Here is a 10,999-nt window from a genome sequence, read left to right as displayed (position 1 = left end):
CCTTGGCATAGATTTTTCTTCCGCATATGACTGCGTTGATCACGGGTTTCTTCTTCAAACTTTAGACGCTTGGGGATTTCCTCCTGCATTTCAACAAGTCATAAGACAACTATACCAATCGGCCCAATGTCGAGTACAGATCAACGGTCATCTTTCTGACATATTTGCTCTGCAACGCGGATTACGGCAAGGTGATAGCATCTCGACGAGCCTCTTTGTGATAGTTCTAGATACCTATCTCCGGGCTCTGGCTAACATTACCTCTCCCGGTATACCGGAATACCATCAATTACACGTCTTCGGATTTGCGGATGACGTAACCTTAATAGGAACTACGCCCAAAGATATGCTCACCGCCATCCGCATAACTGACGAATTCACCCAGTGCTCCGGCTTGGCATACAATAAACACAAGACCAAACTCCTGTCATTTCACGGATTCTCCCTACCCTCTTTACCTGATTCACGCTCTCACATTCCCACGGTTGATGTTTTAACAGTACTCGGCATAACTTTTCATAGCGATGTACGCAAACAAATGGATGCTGTCTGGCGTCCTATAGTTCTTCAGATTAAGCAGCTGCTATACTTACAACGGTTCCGAGGTCTGCATATCATACATAAGGTCCAATATCTTAACCAGTATGTTGCTGCTAAACTTTGGTACTACGCGCGTATCTTTCCCCTCCCTTCTGTTTACGCTCGCCAAATTGAATCTGTATTTATGTGGTTTCTTTGGCGGGGCTACTACTTCCGCCTCCGCCACAACACTATTTATCTTCCTCGCAGCGAAGGGGGCCTTGGACTCGTAAACATTCGTCTTAAAAGTCAAGTTCTATACATGCTAGATGCGTATCAAGACGTTGAGCCCCACATGGACTATACACGGGTGTGGATCGAATGTTTCTGGCCCGAATACTCCCAACCAAGGAATCCGCCTTTCTGCAGATTTGGCAAATTATGTCCTACCTATGTCACCAATCTTGTTCAAGCATGGACATATTCTGGTGCGCTTGCTTCCCCTACTACATATACTCACCAAACCTTATACCAGCAATTGTGGAGAGCGTCACTTGTAGATGTGAGAGTCCGGGTACAGGATATGTTCCCCAATAAACAATGGCGCCATATTTGGCAAAATCTAAGAACCAATGTCCTCCCTTTGCACACACAAGCGGTATGGACGACCATAGTTCATCAACTGCCTGCCACACAAGAACGACTTCTGCGCATTGGACGTACCACAACCCTCACCTGCAAATATTGTGGCCACTCCGACACACTATCTCATCGCTACATGTCATGTTCAGGTGCCGATATTATTTGGAACCTCCTCCTTCGTATGTTGAGCTTGATCTGCCGTACACCTGTTTCTTTATTTACAGTCGATCTCCTATTCTTTCCTGCATTTCAGTATTACCCAAAAACCAAACATAATACGGTCCTCTGGTTAGTTGGTACCACATTGTTATATGTTCATCATTCCATGCCGTGGAATGATGAATGCTTATATTTCGATTTTCTACAACGGGAACGCCGCAAATATTTTTCAGTCGATCTTGAAAGACAATCTTTCAGTGGTTTTTTGCAAGCAGCTCTGTCCCACCTGTCGGGAAAGACCGGGAGGCCATGAATTGTGCTTGTGAACATTTTCCTTGTTATGCATAACCATTATCATCGTACAGCGGAGTAAGTTTGCTCAGAATCACATCTTACGCTCTCTTCCCAGTGGTCGGTCCTAGATTACGCCTATATTGTCTCCATGTAATTTTGCTATGTAATATTAGTGACAGAGTACAATAAATATTCAGTGGTCTAAGGCGTTTGGCTTGTAAAGCACCATTCGAACTTACTTCGAGTCCCCGCCGGGTACAACGTCTTTTTCTCTCTTTTTTTTTCACCTGTTCTCGATGTTTCTGTTTGTGTTCTTTTCGGATTCGGTTAAATAGAATTTTGAATAGAGACCAATATATATGATAAATAATCATTTTTTGCGAGTCTGCACTCGTACAATATACATTTTCGAGATTTTGATTTTGGAAATGAAGTGTATATACTATTGAATAGTAAAAACAGTAAGATAAAAATATATTCGTATAAATATTGATTAATTAATTAGTCTTAAAATGGCTTTCCAATCAGGATTATATAGAGAGGACTTACTTCTAAGTGCAATCCGAAAACAAATATTTGAGTTTTAATCTGACCCAAAGTTGGTAACTTACAGGATAATTTATACATGATTGGTATTGTAATTTTTATACTTTTATTATAATCCTCTATAAGTTATGATTTTGCCAATTCTAAATGTAGAACGAGAAACAAGTGTAATATTATATTTGTTACGAAAAGCTTTTAAGCAATGATGCTTCAGGACATGATCTGAGGGAGAATTTGAGACCCCATTCGAGCTAAGAAATTTCCGCCTTCAGGACCATATATCCGATCGTGCTCAATGTGGACTACCAATGTTTGCCCTCCACCCGCATATTGAAATTCCCCCCGAGGATAATTTTCTGAAGTCACCACTGTTTATAAATAGTTTTTCGTTACAAATCAGAGGATAATAGAGTAGTGAGTATACTTCATTTTTTTTAGCTATGGATTTAAGATTCGCAATTCATATAATGTTCCGTTCTAATCGAATTTGAAACAAAAGAACTTTTCAATGAGTTACTCAAAGAAATATTTTCAGCCTCCGGATGAAAATAGGAAGACACTTAAAAAAAGAAACAACTTACTACCGGGTTTGAACTCACAAACATGTGATTGATAGTGTATCATCCCAAACCACTCGACCATTTTGTATGCCTTTGCACATCTTCTTTTGCCTTTTGTTATAGCAGTTTACTGTTCCATACTCGATTTTGTTTATTCCGACACGACTATGAGTTCTCAGTAAATATTTGGACGTTCCAGCTCTTGCAATGTATAAAAGTGTTTTTAGAATAAATCACAATCGATATTATGTTTTAATAACATACGTAAAACAGGTTGAATTCGTGAAATGATTGAGGTTGGACTGAGCGTAAATGTTTTCATAGTTAGGAGCCTGGATATGCAAACCCGCTTAACGTGGGGATTTAATTTTGTGAAATTTGGTACCACAAATGTAGCACTGTTATAGTTGTTTTTATGTCGTCACTTGGGACATATATCTTTCATGTTCGAGGTACTTCTATTAGGTGCATACTTTTTCAGATGCCTACGACATAATTGATATTTGCAGCGACGCACGAATGACAGTTAGCTGTTTGCATTTGCTCATGCGCAGTAACATGCAACGGTTTCTCGCGCTTTCTGCTCCACTTCCTGTCCTTCTAGTTCTAGTACACAATCGCTTAGAAGAAAGAAGCAACAAATGTATCAAATTTGGAAGATGAATTTAGAAGAAAGAAATGACATAACTGATGAATAAAAATTAAGATGAATCTTTCATACATATGTGAACAGTTAATCATTTACGTAGTTAGGGATAAAGAATTGTATTTTTTAGATGCCAACTGTCGCCGATCATTTGAAAGTGAATATGGAAGAACGCAAGAACTATGGAATAAAGTAAAGAGACGCGCGTCATTTTGTTATAAAATTACATGGCGAGCGGATTTTATCTGATCCCAAACGGTTATCGTCGAATATACAGGGTTACAAGAGCACTCTGATTAGCCAAATTTTAAAAGACCCGCAAGACCTACACAAGCAACGTTATATTCATCGCCTCCGTGGCTAAGTTGGAAGAGCACGCGCCAAGTAATCAAATGGTTGGTGGCTCGCGCCCGCCCCGGCTTCTTCTTTTGTTTACTTTTTTATAGTGTTTTTTAGACTCACCTTATTGTAAACAAATTACGCATAAAAGCGATTTAACATATTTTGGGGGAGTAATTTTCGCTTACGGTATGGGGAAGAATATACCTAGAACATACTAGGTAAGTTCCCCAGGTACATGTCAGGCACGTGCCTAGGAGCGGACATAGATTGTGACTATCACTTGCCATCCATGTGATTTCTCTCTCACAGGTAAGTAAGGCACATACTGGACACATTCCCATGTACCTGAGGGAATATGATAGGCATATGCCTGCTATGTAATTGTGCTGTTAGGGAACTTACATCAAACGAAACTTTTGTATTTCTATATCACTTATTTTCTTCTTCCTTTTTTAAATGAATTTAATTTTTAAGGTACAGATCTCCGTCCCAGTCACCTGTCACTTGCTATCTTCCCTAACAGCAAAGGATGTGCTAGGAATGTGCCATTTAGATGTCTTAGCTACTTTTTAGGTACCCAATATTTGGCACATATGATATTCAAATGTGCTAAGTATCTACTTCAGCTACCTACATTTTTAGGTACTTGTTACATCTAATTGATATTTGCAACTATGTACCACAAATATAGCATTTATATACCTGGCTCAGTTTCGCACTCTAACAGTCATTTGTTTTTATGTCGTCACTTGGGACATATATCTGTCAGATTCTAGGTACGTCCTTTAGGTACATACTGTTTCAGATACTCTAACAGCACAAGATGTACTAGGCATGATACATTTAGGTGTTCTAAATTCATCTCCCACATTTGATGCATTTGTTACTTCTTTTTCTAAGCGATTGTATACTAGAAGCAACAAACGCATCAACTTTCTTAGCTGGCAACTGTTGCCGATCATTTGAAAGTGAATATGGAAGAACCATGAAATAAAGTAAATAGACACTCGTCATTTTGTTATTAAATTACATGGCAAGTAGATTTTATCTGATCCCAAACAGTTATCGTCGAATATACGCCGTTAAAGGAGCACTCTGATTAGCCAAAATTCAAAAGACCTCAACAATTTATCCGTCTACGGTCGCCTTTTTCTCCGTGGCCAAGTCCATAGAGCACGCGGCTAGTAATCTAAAGGGTGGTGGTTCGCGCCCACCCTAGGGTAGCCTTGCTTTTTTTTTTTTTAATTGTTTAAAGTGTTGTTTAGACTCACCTTAATGTAAACACATTACGCATATAGGCGATTTAACATATTTTGGGGGAGTAATTTTGTGGTTCATTGAAGCTTATAGCATGGGGAACGTAATTAGAACATACTAAGCACGTTCCCCAGGTACATGTCAGGCATGTGCCTAGGGGCGGCCATAGACTGTGACTATCACTTGCCATCCATGTGATTTCTTTCTCAGAAGTATATAAGGCACATACTGGAAACATTCCCATGTAAGGCACATACTGGACACAGGGGCGCAAAAATTTTGAATTTTTTCGAAACACTCCCGGTTTTCCCTAATTTTACCGTTTCTGGTGTATAATACGGACAAGCGAGTGGTACCGTTGGAAAGGATGCTCTATTCTGAAAAAAAAAAAAAAAGTATGGACCATGATCCTACGATAAATAATAAGGAAGCAGTAGCCTCAAAAAGTGGAAATCCTAAAAATGTTAGCCTTTGATGCGGAACAGCTGAGTCCTATTCCATATGAAAGTTTACGCATGTAGTTCGCAATACCTTTAGGTTAAAGTAGACCGTGATATATATATATATAAACATAAGTGAATGATTGTGAAAAAATGACGAAATAAGAATGTGGGGAGAAACGGAGGAACCCCAAGAATATTCAGAAACGCAATGTTGTCAACTATAAATTCGTACAACTTTAATCGAACTAGGACCCCTCTCACCAGAGCTGAAAGCTCTTTTACTTAGACTTGGTTCAGATTCGATTCTAAATTTTATTTCCATATCTCAGTTATCCTTGCTGGAAGAGGGTCGCGGTTGCCAGAAAGGAGAACACACATTGTTCTACATCACCGGATTCTTATTCACACAATCACAAAATTCCAGTTGTATGTCTGTAGAGAGAAATTACAGGAAGGTTATATCTTATACTTTCCCTATGTTACGGGATTATTCATGCAGTAGTGTGATGACCATTCCCTGTGTACCTCTCCTTTGAACAAAACCATGGTTATTGGCCTTCCAACTTCCGCAGTTTGACTATGCAATTATTGTGAAAACAACCCACCTTACAATTTCGCAAAATCCCCCACCTACACACGCGCGTCAGTTGAGGAGACAGATGTGAATTAGTTGGTTCTAAAACAGATGAATCAGAAGATTGCATCGTAGACCATTTGAGTGACTTGACATCCGGGAGCGCTTATCCCATACAGAATAATTAATCAGGCACTGTACATTAGGCTGCAATATGTTCCGTGAGGTCGGGAAAAGGAGAAATTATGAATGCATGTTGTGTAGATGAAAGATAATCTTGGTTTTTCAGGCGGAATGAAAGCAGTTACAAATGAAATAAGATGACAATATTATTCTTCACTTTCAATTTCACTCCACAGCACAATATCTGCCTGCTGCTGTAATGTTTCATGCATGCTGTTCTCTTCGCCTGCCAGTAACATGAGATCGTGCTCCAGGGTTGCCAGCATCTTTTAAATTAATTATCATCCAACATATAACAATTACGATGTGTAATTACTTTTTCATGTTGTAAATTTTATGCACTTCTTACACAGCCTATTTATAAATAGTATATCTGGGGCTCTGAATAGCTGACTGGTTTACTCAGTATGTGGTCCCCGGTTCAACCTCCGTCGAAACCAAATGCTATGTGTCCACGTACAATATTTCAGGAACATACCAACCCAAAACGTTCGTACTTAAAATGTTGAAATTCCAGACTATAGTATCCACCCCGGTGAACTAGTGGCTCGCGTGCCTTTTGTGCATGGGATCCTGAGTTTGATTTCCGGTGGGGGAGACTTGAAATATGAAGGCATTACGGTGCTTTGTATTCCATCTTAAACTTGAACTAACCAAGGAACTCTCTCATGGCTAATGCTTAGCTTACGTATCTAAGGCACGGGAGAATGAGGTTCGATTTCCGGTTTGAGTTTATGTGACTCGGATCCCACGTTAAGCTGTAAGTCCACGTGTCATATATTCTTAGTGTTAAATACGACACTAAACTCTATTACAACCGACAAAAATAGAATTTTGCTTTTTTTTTTTTAAGTTTCGAACGACGCGACGATAGTAGAGAAGAAAGTATGGTGATCGTGGAAAAGAAAAAAAATAGAATTCGCAATTTCAACAGATTTGCACGTTTCATGGGCTCTACATACAGAAGAAATGATTTCTCGATCTCTGTCCTCTGTTCGTCCTGATGAACACACTCCCTGAAGAAGCCATATACCCTACTATTCAACGTATCTGCACCAAATTTTATACTTATACTTATACTTATACTTATACTTATTATTATTATTATTATTATTATTATTATTATTATTATTATTATTATTATTATTATTATTTAAATGAGATTCTTCAGAGCGATTTTTCGAAATTTCAAAAATTAAATTATTTTCTCGAAAATGGCTGTAACGATTTTGTTTATTTTTCGTAAGTCAACATTCATTTCATAAGGTAGTATAAACAGATTCTCTATTAAAAAAAAAAAAAACAGAAAGTGTATTTTATTTACTCTTGGAAGTGTTTTACTAGAACGATTTTCTCAAAAATGGCTCAGGCAATTTGTTCATATTCCATAAACTGTTCCATTAACAATCTAGAATATTTTATACATCATTTTACATCTTTCAAAAAATCATGGGAGATGCATTTCTCTCAGAAGGTTTTCTCAAAAATGACAGGTTTCATAAATAAATATTCCATTAACAGGCCCACAATATTTTATAGATAATTCTCGTTAAATGATTCATAATGGTCAGTTCGGTCTTGGGGGCGAGTTTTTTTAATGTATATTTTAATTACAAGAGATAGTTCGCTCGTGGGATGTTTGCCTCGATACTAGGTATTCCGAAACACCGCTGTAATTAAGTTCATATTTCAAAAATAGATATTTCCGTAATAACTACAGAATAATATGATTCAGTTTAAAGGGTTGAGATCTAGAAAGTTTAGTGCAATGCCCCGTACCCTTTATTTATAAGTTTCCCAACTAATTTTAATTTAATCGTGATTTTGGCACTTTCTTTTATCTACATCATGACTTTGATACGTGTTTTATTTTCTGATAAATATCTTAGATTGTGCTAAGTTATTAAAACAAAAAAAAAAAAAAAAAAAAATCTTAAAATAGTGTTGAATGAGGTATGACTTTGCATGATTGAACGTTACCAAACTGATTTGATAGTAACAATATTTATAGCTCATTCATGAAGTACATTGACTGTTCTACTTTTCAGGATCTTCCAAGAACGTTATATGACGGCATGCGTGGTCAGGTGGACTATAGAGCAGCGCAAGACATCTTACTCATGAGTTGTAATGGTGTTATAAGCAATCAGTTTCACATACTCCATGGACGTATGCTATAATGTCATTGTTAGAATGCGTTTCTTATTGCTTGGTTGGGTTGGGGTTCAGTGTCTCTTTCAGCACCGAGACTGTATGAAACATTGCCCTTCAGCTTAACATAAGAATCAAACCATATAAGATCCCACCGGAAATGAACCCGTGTTTCCTGCAGAGATGGTGTGAGTCAATGAAAACTTAACCTATGACCCACCACCACTGTGACCCACCACCCATCAGAACCCATCGTCAACAACTCTGACTCATGATCCACTCCCTCCTCTCCTCTGACTAAAGAGCTTACATTTGTAATAAAACAAGATTTTTAAATTATCATTAATTGGAGTTTGAATTTCTACGGTCAATCGCTCAAACGCCGCTCTGTTAGAATACCGGTGGATCTGACCTTTACGATATAAGATGGTAAACTCTTTTCATGGGCTATATTACGATGAATTTCAATTTAATTATCATATATAATTATTTTGTTGGTGAATTACAGATACTTTTCAGTGGAAAATAGAATGAAATTTCAAAATCTCAAATTAAGGTAAAGTAGACTAACGTAAAGAAAAAAAATGTAAAATTCTACTGTGTCTTGAAAGCCAAGTCCTATTGCTATTATTACAATTACAAATATCAATACCCAGAAGTTCCTGAAGTTCCTTTTTCACTTACAAGGAATGCTATCCAACTTCTCGACGAGCATCGCATTGAAACTTGCACAAGTGGAAGGACATATTCAAAGATGGAAATATGCTTACTCTTACGATTCACAACGTCGTCGAACAGGAAGTAGAATGATTGTTCTCCCATAGCTCCTGAAAGTTATGTAGGCCTACTCTGGTCATACATGCCAGAATGTGATTCATTGGAACCTGTTCTCTCACGAAAACAAATATTGCAAACTCAAGATGATAACAGTCGGATTGGAATTTCTAGTACGTCATTGATGCGAATCGATGTCAAATGGAACACGATATACGATCGTTAGTTCCAAACGAAGACGTTTACCCGGTGGAGAAAAGGGACACGCTGAAACCACAACGCAAAAATGGCTTTCTATGATTATTATTATTGTTATTAGTATGACTATTATTATTATTATTATTATTATTATTATTATTATTATTATTATTATTATTATTAGTAGTAGTAGTAGTAGTAGTAGTAGTAGTAGTAGTAGTAGTAGTACTAGTAATAGTAGTAGTAATAGTAGTAATAGTAGTAGTAGTAGTTGTAGTAGTAGTAGTAGTAGTAGTAGTAGTAGTAGTAGTAGTAGTAGTAGTAGTAGTAGTAGTAGTAGTACTATAATTAGTATTATTAATATGAGCAGTATGATAAGTAAAAATTATAATAAGTAAAAGAAGACAAGAAATAGGCTATATTTTTGGGCCCGTTAAGTAACGAAAGACTTCTGCCCATCTTCAATGTCCTCTAGAATTGCTATAAAGGTTTTAAAATCCACAAATAACCATACACCAGCCTGGATTCAAATTCGGGACCCTTGAGTCGCTGGCTTGACGCCTCAACTAACACGAACGCGAGGTCTGCAAGAAGAAGAAATAGTATTCTATAGGACAGAGTTTCTCAACCTGGGGGTCGCGAAGATAAGCGAAAGAGAGTAATACAATTAGAAACTGAAATCTTTGAGTTTTACGTCCCACAGTTATGCCGGTTAGGCTAAAGGAGACGGTGATGATGAGTAATGAATGAAAATGGTGGAATGAAGAAAGTGGGAGGAAACGGGAGAACCCCGAGAAAACCCACGCACACGGTGTTTGTCCACCACAAAGTTCACTTGGCGGGGGCTGGGATCGAACCCGGGACCCCAAGCACCAGAGGTGAACGCTCTACCACTGAGCCACCGCGGCCCCAGTAATACAATTAGAATCTAATACCGGAAAATATTTTAAAATAATTATTATTTTGAATTTTGTACTGATAGTAAATTTTTACATATTTGTATACATACTGTCAAGAACAAAAGAAAAAAGTCTACTAAACATTTTCTATAGGTGCACAATTGTTTAAAAATAAATTTAAATGAAAGAGCTACGATATGAAACTAATGAAAACTGCATATTGAAATACCAGAAGAATGCAAATGCACTTTATTTTTTTTTTTAATCATATGACCCAAAATTAAGGGAATTATGAAGTTTTAAAAATTTTAAAGGGCATCCATTTTGAAACAGTATGATGGATCGGATTCGATATTTGTAATATGAATGAACGGACCAAACTTGGTTTTAATCCATTCGCTTATAGGGAAGTTATTGTATCCACTATATACAAGAAATTAATTCTGCTATGATAGTATAGAAATAAACGTATATAGTGAGATCTCTGCAATAGTTATATGAAAAATCTGACACAAGCTTATTACACGCCAGAAATTATTAAGGGGTATAGCTGACAAGAGGATGTGGTAATATGGGGGGTCATGATCGAAATTAGATTGAGAACCACTGGTATAGGATTATTATTATTATTATTATTATTTCTTTGTCGCCGTCTTCGTCTTATTGCCGACTTCATGTTCGCGTTGGTTGGGGCGTCAAGCCAGCAACTCAAGGGTCCCGAATTTGAATCCCGGCTAGGGTATGATTGTTTGTGGATTTTAAAACCTTTATAGCAGTTCTAGAGGACACTCAAAATGGGCAGAAGTCCTTCG

The sequence above is a fragment of the Thermobia domestica genome, chromosome 11 (assembly GCF_964235325.1).
Source record: "Thermobia domestica chromosome 11, izTheDome1.hap1.1, whole genome shotgun sequence".
In the NCBI taxonomy this organism is placed as follows: Eukaryota; Metazoa; Arthropoda; class Insecta; order Zygentoma; family Lepismatidae; genus Thermobia; species Thermobia domestica.
The sequence above is the reverse complement of the archived record's forward strand: the minus strand, read 5'-3'. Positions refer to the sequence as shown.